The sequence below is a fragment of the Nerophis ophidion genome, linkage group LG14 (assembly GCF_033978795.1).
Source record: "Nerophis ophidion isolate RoL-2023_Sa linkage group LG14, RoL_Noph_v1.0, whole genome shotgun sequence".
NCBI lineage: Eukaryota > Metazoa > Chordata > Actinopteri > Syngnathiformes > Syngnathidae > Nerophis > Nerophis ophidion.
Genome location: NC_084624.1, coordinates 50,082,767 through 50,097,337, shown reverse-complemented (window position 1 = coordinate 50,097,337; position 14,571 = coordinate 50,082,767). Strand labels below are relative to the sequence as shown.

Genomic DNA, 14,571 nt, shown 5'->3' with positions numbered 1-14,571 from the left:
AAGCCGCTGCTCCTTCACATCGAGAGGAGCCAGATGAGGTGGTTCGGGCATCTGGTCAGGATGCCACCCGAACGCCTCCCTAGGGAGGTGTTTAGGGCACGTCCAACCGGTAGGAGGCCACGGGGAAGACCCAGGACACGTTGGGAAGACTATGTCTCCCGGCTGGCCTGGGAACGCCTCGGGATCCCCCGGGAAGAGCTAGACGAAGTGGCTGGGGAGAGGTAAGTCTGGGCTTCCCTGCTTAGGCTGTTGCCCCCGCGACCCGACCTCGGATAAGCGGAAGATGATGGATGGATGACCATTAGTTAATTTTCTTTTCCTATTTCAGTTGCAAAAACCCTTCCTCCCAAAGACAAAAACATTCCCAGTCAATCAGACACTACTTCCAATTACAGTAGCAAAAATATCTTCTATATTTCGGGTGCATTTTAATTTTCTTCCCTAAATGAACTGTGTGCACATACAAAGCTTTGTTCACGTTAATGGAGCGTTTTCGTGTGATGACTCAAACTCAGTGATGTCATTATTTATTTACAATTGGCAGTTTGCATATATACACGGCTCTCGAACGAACTGTGAATTGGTTCTCATGGTTCATGCACAAGAGCTGTTCAAAAGACTTGACTAGTTTGTGACCGACACATCCTTATTTTCTTAATTCAACTCCGATCTGAAATCGAACTTGGTACTAATGCCTTTCAAGAAGCACTAACACAATGCACCACGGGAGCCAGTGTGACTATGTAGGGAAATTTGCCATTAAATTCTTATCGGGGACGAAGCAGGAAGGAATTGCTTTCATAATAATCGTTTTCATATGAAATACAATCCAGATTTTTGTCTGAAATGTCTATTTAGTATTTTGATTATTTTTTGGGTAAAAAACACAAAAGACAACACAGAGGTTGGGGTTACTAACATCATCATGTTATTTGTAATGAAACAGGCCATTGATGTTCAAACTGTGGGACGCCTACCAGCTCCATTTATGGGTATGCCAAAGAGTCACTAATTAACATAGTGTTTTGTCTTTCTACATTCAAACACAGTTTTAGTGTTCAGACTGAGTGTAATGTTACAGTAGTCAAAAATAATAAATAAAACCCCTGCCTTGTTTTTGATGAATACTTGGACCTCTTACATTACTGTATTTTAATGTTGGTCATTATGGTGGCACTAAGAGAGTCAAGTTTTTTTCTTAGGTGGTATACTTGGTGAAAAGTTTGAGAACCAAACAAATAGGCTAATAAAAAGGCTAAATAAACATACCTATAATTTAAATACAAATAGTGTCTTTATTTATTATTTGCATCAATATTTCAGCTATTTTGCTCTATTTTTTTATGGTTTTCTTGTTTATTTTATTGCTACAGTGTGCTATTCGGGTACATATAACAGCTGTGTTCCACAAATATTCCCCAGGCCACACTTTGAACACCAATGGTTTACAAAGTTCACCAGGAAGGAAGTGTTTTCCCAAATGATGAAAGAGTATCTCTAAGTTCTGCCTTATGATTTGATTATGGATGTGATGTATTTGTTTTAAGGACATGAAACAACAATTTACAAGTTAAAGTTGAAGTACCACTGAAAGTCACACACACACACACACACTAGGTGTGGTGAAATTACCCTCTGCATTTGACCCGACCCCTTATTACACCCCCTGGGAGGTGAGGGGAGCAGTGAGCAGCAGCAGCGGTGGCCGCACTCAGGAATCATTTTGGGTGATTTAACCCCCAATTCCAACCCTTGATGCTGACTGCCAAGCAGGGAAGTAATGGGTCCCATTTTTATAGTCTTTATTATGACTCGACATGGGTTTGAACTCACGACCTATGTTCAACCAGGTATATTAAGGAATGTCATCAATCAATCAATGTTTACTTATATAGCCCTAAATCACCAGTGTCTCAAAGGGCTGCACAAGCCTCAGCAACATCCTCGGCTCAGATCCCACATCAGGGCAAGGAAAAACTCAACCCAATGGGATGACAATGAGAAACCTTGGAGGGGACCGCAGATGTGGGATCGATGCAATGGATGTAACATAATAGTATGAGAGTCCAGTTCATAGTGGATCTAATATAATAGTGAGAGTCCAGTCCATAGTGGATCTAACATGTTAGTGTGAGAGTCCAGGCCATAGAGGATCCAACATAGTAGTGTGAGAGTCCAGTCCATAGTGGATCTAACAGAATAGTGAGAGTCCAGTCCATAGTGGATCTAACATGTTAGTGTGAGAGTCCAGGCCATAGTGGATCCAACATAACAGTGAAAGTCGAGTCAATAGTGGATTTAACATAACAGTGAGAGTCCAGTCCATAGTGGATCTAACATAGTAGTGCGAGAGTCAAGTCCATAGTGGATCAAACATAATAGTGAGAGTCCAGTCCATAGTGGATCTAACATAGTGTGAGAGTCAAGTCCATAGTGGATCCAACAGAATAGTGAGAGTCCAGTCCATAGTGGATCTAACAGAATAGTGAGAGTCCAGTCCATAGTGGATCTAACAGAATAGTGAGAGTCCAGTCCATAGTGGATCTAACATGTTAGTGTGAGAGTCCAGGCCATAGTGGATCTAACATAACAGTGAGAGTCCAGTCCATAGTGGATCTAACATGTTAGTGTGAGAGTCCAGGCCACAGTGGATCTAACATAATAGTGAGAGTCCAGTCCATAGTGGATCTAACAGAATAGTGAGAGTCCAGTCCATAGTGGATCTAACATGTTAGTGTGAGAGTCCAGGCCATAGTGGATCCAACATAACAGTGAAAGTCCAGTCAATAGTGGATTTAACATAACAGTGAGAGTCCAGTCCATAGTGGATCTAACATAGTAGTGCGAGAGTCAAGTCCATAGTGGATCAAACATAATAGTGAGAGTCCAGTCCATAGTGGATCTAACATAATAGTGAGAGTCCAGTCCATAGTGGATCTAACATAGTGTGAGAGTCAAGTCCATAGTGGATCTAACAGAATAGTGAGAGTCCAGTCCATAGTGGATCTAACATAATAGTGAGAGTGCAGTCCATAGTGGATCTAACATAATAGTGAGAGTCCAGTCCATAGTGGATCTAACATAATAGTGAGAGTCCAGTCCATAGTGGATCTAACATAATAGTGAGAGTCCAGTCCATAGTGGATCTAACATAATAGTGAGAGTCCAGTCCATAGTGCATCTAACATAATAATGAGAGTCCAGTCCATAGTGGTTCTAACATAATGGGTTACATTTGCACATTTGAACATGTCTGGAAAGGAATTGGAAGAAGCAATGTCGTAAAATTGTTCACCACAGGACGGTTCTGCTGCATCTTCTTCTCTTGCAAAGCAGGTGTGTTGTGAAACGGATTGACGATACACTTTGCAACACTTCCATGATAATTTGTTTACGAAACAAGGGCGAACCTGGAAGCGCCAAATCTGCATTTTTGACTTGAATTGTGGCCACAAATAAATGAATGGTGAACACGAACGTGGCAGGAAGGTGGAGCCTAGTTTGGAAGTGTGCAAGACACGATAGAGAGAAACATCGATTTAATGAAGTCATAAATGATCATTCAGGACCCAGGATGGACCGCTCGCCTGTGTATCGGTCGGGGACATCTCTAAGATGCTGATCCCACTCCGCTTGGGATGGTTTCCTGTGGACGGGACTCTCGCTGCTGTCTTGGATCCGCTTTGAACTGAACTCTCGCGGCTGTGTTGGAGCCACTATGGATTGAACTTTCACAGTATCATGTTAGACCCGCTCGACATCCATTGCTTTCGGTCCCCTAGACGGGGAGGGGGTCACCCACATTTGAGGTCCTCTCCAAGGTTCTCATAGTCATCATTGTCACTGGCGTCCAACTGGGTGTGAGTTTTCCTTGCCCTTATGTGGGTTCTTCCGAGGATGTCGTAGTCGTAGTGGTTTGTACAGTTCTTTGAGACATTTGTGATTTAGGGCTATATAAATAAACGTTTGATCATTGATTAATCATGCAGTCCTAGAAGCACCCGGTCATGCAATAATTGACATTCCACACGTGCTTCTTCACTTGATCTGTGTACTGTATAGGGCTCGAAAGTGCACATGATTTGGCAATGAATTGAATGGTAGCGGGAGTAATTTTTTTGGGCCAGCACTTTTGCCTAGTCCGTACTGCACCCGCGTTAATGTATAAGAGAGTAATGAACTAGATTAAAATGGATAGTATAAAATAAAAATCAAAGGACTGTGCCGTGACTAACTGCACCCTGTTCCAAAGGCTTGTTATCTCGTAAAGAATAAGTCGAATTGGTGGATGTGCGCTAATGGAATTGATCCACCTTAGTCAAATCTCTTGTCCATTGGACAGGCGCTTATGGATCAATTCCATAAGCGCCTGTCCAGTGGACAAGACATTTAAGTACCTTACTCAAATCTCTTGTCCATGCGCTCCATAAGCGCAAATCCAAAGGACAAGAGATTTAAGTAAGGTGCCGCCATTGTCGAAGCCAAAGTAGTCCATATTTCGTCAACGCTGTCAGTTTTTATACCGAAGCATTTCAGAATGCAAAGTCTGTTAAAGGGGAACATTATCACAATTTCAAAAGGGTTAAAAACAATAAAAATCAGTTCCCAGTGGCTTGTTGTATTTTTGGAAGTTTTTTTCAACATTTTACCGGTCCCGGAATATCCCTAAATAAAGCTTTAAAGTGCCTTATTTTCGCTATCTTCGAAACCACTATCCATTTCCCTGTGACGTCACACAGTGCTGCTAATGTAAACAAACAATGGGAATAGCACAGCAAGATATAGCGAAATTAGCTCGGATTCAGACTCGGATTTCAGCGGTTTAAGCGATTCAACAGATTACGCATTTATTGAAACAGATGGTTGGAGTATGAAAGTATTGAAGAAGAAACTGAAGCTATTGAGCAAATAGCTATCGACGCTATTCATAGCCACAGCATGGCCGAATAGCTGCGTTAGCATCGACCAAACGATCAGGAATTTCACATTTTGTGATAATGGAGCAACTTAAATCCGTTGATTGGTTAGTGTTTTTTTTCGCATTAAATGTGGGTGGAAGGAAACGTAATATAGTTGCAAATGCATCTACAGGTTATCCATACATCTCTGTGCCATGACTGCTTTAGCACCGCCGGTAAATAGCATGTTAGCATCGATTAGCTGGCAGTCACGCCACGACCAAATATGTCTGATTAGCACATAAGTCAACATCAACAAAACTCACGTTTGTGATTTCGTTGACTTTATCATTGCAAATGCATCTGCAGGTTATCCATACATCTCTGTGCCATGTCTGCTTTAGCACCGCCGGTAAATAGCATGTTAGCATCGATTAGCTGGCAGTCACGCCACGACCAAATATGTCTGATTAGCACATAAGTCAACATGAACAAAACTCACCTTTGTGATTTCGTTGACTTTATCATTGCAAATGCATCTGCAGGTTATCCATACATCTCTGTGCCATGTCTGCTTTAGCACCGCCGGTAAATAGCATGTTAGCATCGATTAGCTGGCAGTCATGCCACGACCAAATATGTCTGATTAGCACATAAGTCAACAACATCAACAAAACTCACCTTTTGTGATTTTGTTGACTTTATCGTTGCAAATGCATCTACAGGTTATCCATACATCTCTGTGCTATGTCTGCTTTAGCACCGCCGGTAAATAGCATGTTAGCATCGATTAGCTGGCAGTCACGCCACGACCAAATATGTCTGATTAGCACATAAGTCAACATCAACAAAACTCACCTTTGTGATTTCGTTGACTTTATCATTGCAAATGCATCTGCAGGTTATCCATACATCTCTGTGCCATGTCTGTCATCGCCGGTAAATAGCATGTTAGCATCGATTAGCGTAGCATGTTAGCATCGATTAGCGTAGCATGTTATCATCGATTAGCTGGCAGTCATGCCGCAACCAAATATGTCTGATTAGCACATAAGTCGACAACAAAACTCACCTTTGTGATTTTGTTGACTTTATCGTTGCAAATGCATCTCTGTGTCATGTCTGTCATCGCCGGTCAAATGTGAAAACACTACAGCACATTCAATGGGGGTCTGGCGGCAGACACTTTCGCATCGGGCCAGTGGTGCAACTTGAATCCCTCCCTGTTAGTGTTGTTACACCCTCCGACAACACACCGACGAGGCATGATGTCTCCAAGGTTCCAAAAAATAGTCGAAAAAACGGAAAATAACAGAACTGAGACCTGTGTGCGTGTAATGTGTAGAAAATGAAAATGGCGGCTGTATTACCTCAGTGATGTCACGTTCTGACGTCATCGCCACCCGAGCAATAAACAGAAAAGCGTTTAATTCGCCAAAATTCACCCATTTAGAGATCGGAAATCGGTTAAAAAAAATATATGGTCTTTTTTTCTGCAACATCAAGGTATATATTGACGCTTACATAGGTCTGGTGGTAATGTTCCCCTTTAAGGCTTATTGTCCATCCATCCATCTATTTTCTACCACTTATTCCCTTTTGGGGTCGCAGGGGGCGCTGGCGCCTATCTCAGCTACAATCGGGCGGAAGGCGGGGTACACCCTGGACAAGTCGCCACCTCATCGCAGGGCCAACACAGATAGACAGACAACATTCACACTCACATTCACACACTAGGGCCAATTTAGTGTTGCCAATCAACCTATCCCCAGATGCATGTCTTTGGAAGTGGGAGGAAGCCGGAGTACCCGGAGGGAACCCACGCAGTCACGGGGAGGACATGCAAACAGAAAGACCCGTGCCCGGGGATCGAACCCAGGACCTTTGTCCTCTGAGGCGCATGCACTAACTCCTGTGTCCTCCATTCAAATTGCGCATAATCTGCAATCTCTTTAGTGAAGGAGCCCAGCCTCAGGTCATAAACAGGTTTCCATAAAAATGAAAAAAAAAAAAAAACCATTATTATGTTTAAATACTTTGATTACTGCGCTACAACTCCGAAAATTATACTCATTAATTTTTGCGCTTCCACAAGACTAAAAGTGACCAGGCAACATGCTTTTTTTTTTTGGTACGCTGCTTGTAGCCCGCAGCTAGCTTGTCTAACGCTAACCGCCTACTAAAATGCTACATGTAAAAGCGAATAATACTTGCTTTAATTGAAACTTACCAGTCTGAAAATGCAGTGAACACACCAACATGTACCAGGCGATGGCGTTAAAAGTAATGTTTGATCATGTCAAGGATGCTATCCGTTAGCTCATGAAGGATCTTACTCTTTTTAATGCTATCTACACTTTTTGCTAGCATACATATTCACTTAATAAGATTAGTATAAATTGATCTTACCATCAAATTTCTGCATGCTAACTACCATAGTTTTTATAGTAATGATTTATTAGATATTGCTGCAAATGGTTAAGTGAAGTGAAGTGAAGTGAATTATATTTATATAGCGCTTTTCTCTAGTGACTCAAAGCGCTTTACATAGTGAAACCCAATATCGAAGTTACATTTAAACCAGTGTGGGTGGCACTGGGAGCAGGTGGGTAAAGTGCCTTGCCCAAGGACACAACGGCAGTGACTAGGATGGCGGAAGCGGGAATCGAACCTGCAACCCTCAAGTTGCTGGCACGGCCACTCTACCAACCGAGCTATGCCGCCGGTTAGTTTTAAAGGCCTACTGAAACCCACTACTACCGACCACGCAGTCTGATAGTTTATATATCAATGATGAAATATTAACATTGCAACACATGCCAATACGGCATTTTTAGTTTACTAAATTGCAATTTTAAATTTCCCGCGAAGTGTTCTGTTGAAAACGTTGCGGTATGATGACGCGTGCATTTGACGTCTCGGGTTGTAGCGGACATTATTTTCCAGCCCGATCCGAGCTATAAGTAGTCCGCTTTAATCGCATAATTACACAGTATTCTGGACATCTGCTGAATCTTTTGCCATTTGTTCAATTAATAATGGAGAAGTCAAAGCAGAAAGATGGAGGTGGGAAGATTTTAGCCTTTAGCCACACAAACACACAGTGTTTCCTTGTTTAAAAATCCCCAGAGGTGAAGCTTTACTATGGATCAGAGCGGTCAAGCGAACATGGATCCCGACTACATGTCAACTGGCAGGTTTCGGTGAGAAAATTGTGGAAATAAGTCGCCTCTTCCTGGAGATCGGCGGAGCCAGCGTCCTCCTGCAGCTGCCGTGACTTCTCTGAGACTCTGGCGTCAACACACCCGTGGCCACACCCCTCCGACTTTAAGGTACTATTTAACTCACTAAAACACTAGCAACACAATAGGCAGATAAGGGATTTCCTAGAAGTATCCTAGTAAATGTGTCTAAAAACATCTGAATCGCTCTCACTGCCCTCGCCTTTTTTGTTTTTGTAGGTCTTCACTCTAAATTTCCTCATCCACGAATCTTTCATCCTCGCTCAAATTAATAGGGAAATTGTCGATTTCTCGGTCCAAATAGCTCTAGCTGCTGCTAGCTATGATTGTAAACAATCTGAGGATGTGAAGAGCCCTACAACCCGTGACGTCACGCGCACATCGTCTGCTACTTCCGGTACAAGCAAGGCTTTTTTTGTTAGCGATCTAAAGTTGCGAACTTTATCGTCAATGTTCTCTACTAAATCCTTTCAGCAAAAATACGGCAATATCGCGAAATGATCAAGTATGACACATAGAATGGACCTGCTATCCCCGTTTAAATAAGAAAATCTAATTTCAGTAGGCCTTTAATCCAAAGGGACACACACTAGAGCCCTGACATGAGGGTGCAAGGTATTTACGAGCGGCAATAATCATCAAGATAAGCCAGCGGAAGAAGGTGTTGCCATGGAAACTGGAGTCAGATGGGACAAAGACAACCCAATCCCCCTTTGGAACAATTTGTCAGTCCGGACCTACTCAGTGGCCTCGTGGTTAGAGTGTCTGCCCTGAGATCGGTAGGTCGGGAGTTCAAACCCCGACCGAGTCTTAGCAAAGACTATAAAAATGGGACCCATTACCTCCCTGCTCGGCACTCAGTCATGGGTTGGAATTGGGGGGTTAAATCACCAAAATGATTGCCGGGCGCTGCCACCGCTGCTGCCCACTGCTCCCCTCACCTCCCAGGGGGTGAACAAGGGGATGCAGAGGACAAATTTCACCACACCTAGTGTGTGTGTGCGTGTGATAATCATTGGTACTTTAACGTAGGAATAAGGAGAAGACAGACATTTGGCGAGACGCCTACTCGTGGTCACGCTTCAAATAATCACACTGTGAAATAAATCCAAGATGGTGAATCTGAAAATTGACGACGACTTGGTGAACTTTATTAATAGACATTAAACGAACACGCGTAGGAGAAAAAGTTATCCTCCCTTCACTCATTAACCCGAGATACTTGACTATGCTTTCACGCTGCAAATGAGAAAGAACATCGCATCAATTTTTATTTTTTTCCTGACGCGATCGTTACAATTGCGGCGGTCAATGTTGCCGCACGTTGGCGTCATGTTTTGAACTTCTTAAAAAAAAAAGGAACAAAACTTTAGAACAGAGTCCTGTATTCCGCCGTTAAAAAATGGATATTCCGAGGCTCGTAAGACCTACAATGCTAAAAAGTTAAAGTACCAAAGATTGTCACACACACATTAGATTTGGCAAAATTATTCTCTGCATTTGACCCATCACCCTTGATCACCCCCTGGGAGGTGAGGGGAGCAGTGAGCAGCAGCGGTGCCGCGCCCGGGAATCATTTTCGGTGATTTAACCCCTAATTCCAACCCTTAATGCTGAGTGCCAAGCAGGGAGGTAATGGGTCCCATTTTTATAGTCTTTGGTATGACTCGGCCGGGGTTTGAACTCACAACCTACCGATCTCAGGGCGGACTCTCTAACCACTGAGTAGTGAGTAGATGCATTGCGTTTTCTCTGTCACACTTTCCAATTTTTATAGCAGTGGTTCTTAACCTTGTTGGAGGTACCGAACCCCACAAGTTTCATATGCGAATTCACCGAACTCTTCTTTAGTGAAAAATAAAATGCTTTTTGTTTTTTTTTTTCAAATTCAAGACAAAGTTATATGTTTTCGGTAAAACTTTAGTATGGGGAACATATTTTAAGTAACAAAGACTTAATTTAGAGTTATTTGGTTAGGGCCAGAGTTAGAGGGTTAGGGTTATATAAAGTCCATGCCGAAAAAGGCATTAACAAGTACTTTATCATGACTAGTTAAGAGCCAATATGTTACTAATTTGCATGTTAATAAGCAACAATAATTAATGGTGAATATGTTCCCCATACTAAAGTGTTACCATGTTTTTTTTTACTGGTGCACAAAATGAACCGTGCATGAACATCACCTTGTTCAAAGAACAAAACCAACACAGTGCATGAACTCACTACAAATTACACACCTGCAAATCAGTGTGACTTCCGCACTTGCCGTAATCTGTAATACACCAGTAGGGAGAAGTTTTTATTTATACGATGAGTCGGGTGTGTCTTGACCTCCGCCGAACCCCAAGGGTTCGATCGAACCCTTGTTAAGAACCACTGCTCTATAGGGAGGGTTGGCCCTGAACCCACGCAATTAGTCTGTTTCGTATTTCTTCTTGTCGTATATCCATCCATCCATTTTCTACCACTTGTCCCTTTCGGGGTCGCGGAGGTGCTGGAGCCTACACATGATTATGTTTTTATGTTTAAGTTTTATCCAGTATTCAATCCGTTGCCACTCCACGTGAATATTGCCATGTTTTGAATGTTTCTATTTTTACATTCGCCCGTGAAATGAGTGAAGTGAAGTGAATTATATTTTATATAGCGCTTTTCTCTAGTGACTCAAAGCGCTTTACATAGTGAAACCCAATATCTAAGTTACATTTAAACCACTGTGGGTGGCACTGGGAGCAGGTGGGTAAAGTGTCTTGCCCAAGGACACAACGGCAGCGACTAGGATGGCGGAAGCGGGAATCGAACCTGCAACCCTCAAGTTGCTGGCACGGCCGCTCTACCAACCGAGCTATGCCGCCCCACGAGTTAGCTAACGTGTCTGTATGTAGTGAACTGATTAACGTGGACCCCGACTTAAAGGGGAACAGTATCACCAGACCTATGTAAGCGTCAATATATACCTTGATGTCGCAGAAAAAAGACCCGTTTTTTTTAACCGATTTCCGAACTCCAAAAGGGTGACTTTGGCGATTTAAACGCCTTTCAATTGATAGCCTGTCGGAGCGATGACCTTTCACCCGCCATTTTCTCAATTTTATTACACGCACCAAGTCAAATCAGCTCTGTTATTTTCCGTTTTTTTGACTGTTTTCCCGTACCTTGAAGACATGCCTCGTCGGTGTGTTGTCGGAGGGTGTATCAACACGAACAGGGACGGATTCAAGTTGCACCAGTGGTCAAAAGATGCGAAAGTCCCTCGTTTGTTCCGCACACTTTACCGACCACAGCTATGCTACGACAGAGATGGCAGGAATGTGTGGATAACCTGCGACACTCAAAGCAGATGCAATTCCCCCACTTAAAGGGGAACAGTATCACCAGACCTATGTAAGCGTCAATATATACCTTGATGTCGCAGAAAAAAGACCCGTTTTTTTTAACCGATTTCCGAACTCTAAAAGGGTGACTTTGGCGATTTAAACGCCTTTCAATTGATAGCCTGTCGGAGCGATGACCCTTCACCCGCCATTTTCTGAATTTTATTACACGCACCAAGTCAAATCAGCTCTGTTATTTTCCGTTTTTTCGACTGTTTTCCCGTACCTTGGAGACATCATGCCTCGTCGGTGTGTTGTCGGAGGGTGTATCAACACGAACAGGGACGGATTCAAGTTGCACCAGTGGTCAAAAGATGCGAAAGTCCCTCGTTTGTTCCGCACACTTTGCCGACGACAGCTATGCTACGACAAAGATGGCAGGAATGTGTGGATAACCTGCGACACTCAAAGCAGATGCAATTCCCCCACTTAAAGGGGAACAGTATCACCAGACCTATGTAAGCGTCAATATATACCTTGATGTCGCAGAAAAAAGACCCGGTTTTTTTAACCGATTTCCGAACTCTAAAAGGGTGACTTTGGCGATTTAAACGCCTTTCAATTGATAGCCTGTCGGAGCGATGACCCTTCACCCGCCATTTTCTGAATTTTATTACACGCACCAAGTCAAATCAGCTCTGTTATTTTCCGTTTTTTTGACTGTTTTCCCGTACCTTGAAGACATGCCTCGTCGGTGTGTTGTCGCAGGGTGTATCAACACAAACAGGGACGGATTCAAGTTGCACCAGTGGTCAAAAGATGCGAAAGTCCCTCGTTTGTTCCGCACACTTTACCGACGACAGCTATGCCACGACAGAGATGGCAGGAATGTGTGGATAACCTGCGACACTCAAAGCAGATGCAATTCCCCCACTTAAAGGGGAACAGTATCACCAGACCTATGTAAGCGTCAATATATACCTTGATGTCGCAGAAAAAAGACCCGGTTTTTTTAACCGATTTCCGAACTCTAAAAGGGTGACTTTGGCGATTTAAACGCCTTTCAATTGATAGCCTGTCGGAGCGATGACCCTTCACCCGCCATTTTCTGAATTTTATTACACGCACCAAGTCAAATCAGCTCTGTTATTTTCCGTTTTTTTGACTGTTTTCCCGTACCTTGAAGACATGCCTCGTCGGTGTGTTGTCGCAGGGTGTATCAACACAAACAGGGACGGATTCAAGTTGCACCAGTGGTCAAAAGATGCGAAAGTCCCTCGTTTGTTCCGCACACTTTACCGACGACAGCTATGCTTCGACAGAGATGGCAGGAATGTGTGGATAACCTGCGACACTCAAAGCAGATGCAATTCCCCCACTTAAAGGGGAACAGTATCACCAGACCTATGTAAGCGTCAATATATACCTTGATGTCGCAGAAAAAAGACCCGGTTTTTTTAACCGATTTCCGAACTCTGAAAGGGTGACTTTGGCGATTTAAACGCCTTTCAATTGATAGCCTGTCGGAGCGATGACCCTTCACCCGCCATTTTCTCAATTTTATTACACGCACCAAGTCAAATCAACTCTGTTATTTTCCGTTTTTTCGACTGTTTTCCCGTACCTTGGAGACATCATGCCTCGTCGGTGTGTTGTCGCAGGGTGTATCAACACAAACAGGGACGGATTCAAGTTGCACCAGTGGTCAAAAGATGCGAAAGTCCCTGGTTTGTTCCGCACACTTTACCGACGACAGCTATGCCACGACAGAGATGGCAGGAATGTGTGGATAACCTGCGACACTCAAAGCAGATGCAATTCCCCCACTTAAAGGGGAACAGTATCACCAGACCTATGTAAGCGTCAATATATACCTTGATGTCGCAGAAAAAAGACCCGGTTTTTTTAACCGATTTCCGAACTCTAAAAGGGTGACTTTGGCGATTTAAATGCCTTTCAATTGATAGCCTGTGTGAGCGATGACCCTTCACCCGCCATTTTCTCAATTTTATTACACGCACCAAGTCAAATCAGCTCTGTTATTTTCTGTTTTTTTGACTGTTTTCCCGTACCTTGAAGACATGCCTCGTCGGTGTGTTGTCGGAGGGTGTATCAACACAAACAGGGACGGATTCAAGTTGCACCAGTGGTCAAAAGATGCGAAAGTCCCTGGTTTGTTCTGCACACTTTGCCGACGACAGAGATGGCAGGAATGTATGGATAACCTGCGACACTCAAAGCAGATGCAATTCCCCCACTTAAAGGGGAACAGTATCACCAGACCTATGTAAGCGTCAATATATACCTTGATGTCGCAGAAAAAAGACCCGGTTTTTTTAACCGATTTCCGAACTCTAAAAGGGTGACTTTGGCGATTTAAACGCCTTTCAATTGATAGCCTGTCGGAGCGATGACCCTTCACCCGCCATTTTCTCAATCTTATTACACGCACCAAGTCAAATCAGCTCTGTTATTTTCCGTTTTTTCGACTGTTTTCCCGTACCTTGGAGACATGCCTCGTCGGTGTGTTGTCGGAGGGTGTATCAACACAAACAGGGACGGATTCAAGTTGCACCAGTGGTCAAAAGATGCGAAAGTCCCTCGTTTGTTCCGCACACTTTACCGACGACAGCTATGCCACGACAGAGATGGCAGGAATGTGTGGATAACCTGCGACACTCAAAGCAGATGCAATTCCCCCACTTAAAGGGGAACAGTATCACCAGACCTATGTAAGCGTCAATATATACCTTGATGTCGCAGAAAAAAGACCCAGTTTTTTTAACCGATTTCCGAACTCTAAAAGGGTGACTTTGGCGATTTAAACGCCTTTCAATTGATAGCCTGTCGGAGCGATGACCCTTCACCCGCCATTTTCTCAATTTTTTTACACGCACCAAGTCAAATCAGCTCTGTTATTTTCCGTTTTTTCGACTGTTTTCCCGTACCTTGGAGACATCATGCCTCGTCGGTGTGTTGTCGTAGGGTGTATCAACACAAACAGGGACGGATTCAAGTTGCACCAGTGGTCAAAAGATGCGAAAGTCCCTCGTTTGTGCCGCACTTTACCGACGACAGCTATGCTTCGACAGAGATGGCAGGAATGTGTGGATAACC

The 14,571-nt window shown here is 43.5% G+C and overlaps 2 protein-coding genes across 4 annotated transcripts in view; one reads left to right on the top strand and one right to left on the bottom strand.

Moving 5' to 3' along the window:
* The window catches only part of LOC133568807 (kelch-like protein 10), a 93,772-nt gene that overhangs the window by 24,023 nt on the left and 55,178 nt on the right, over window positions 1-14,571 (top strand). Inside the window, exon 2 of one of the 3 annotated variants that reach the window (XM_061920960.1) lies at window positions 8,028-8,230. The exons of the other annotated variants lie outside the window; for them this stretch is intronic. The gene's annotated coding sequence lies outside the window, so the exon portion shown is untranslated. The remainder of the gene's footprint in view (window positions 1-8,027; window positions 8,231-14,571) is intronic. 3 annotated transcript variants of the gene reach the window in all.
* Window positions 1-14,571, bottom strand: part of LOC133568809 (kelch-like protein 10) — a 30,412-nt gene that overhangs the window by 11,878 nt on the left and 3,963 nt on the right. The gene's annotated exons all lie outside the window — the stretch shown is intronic.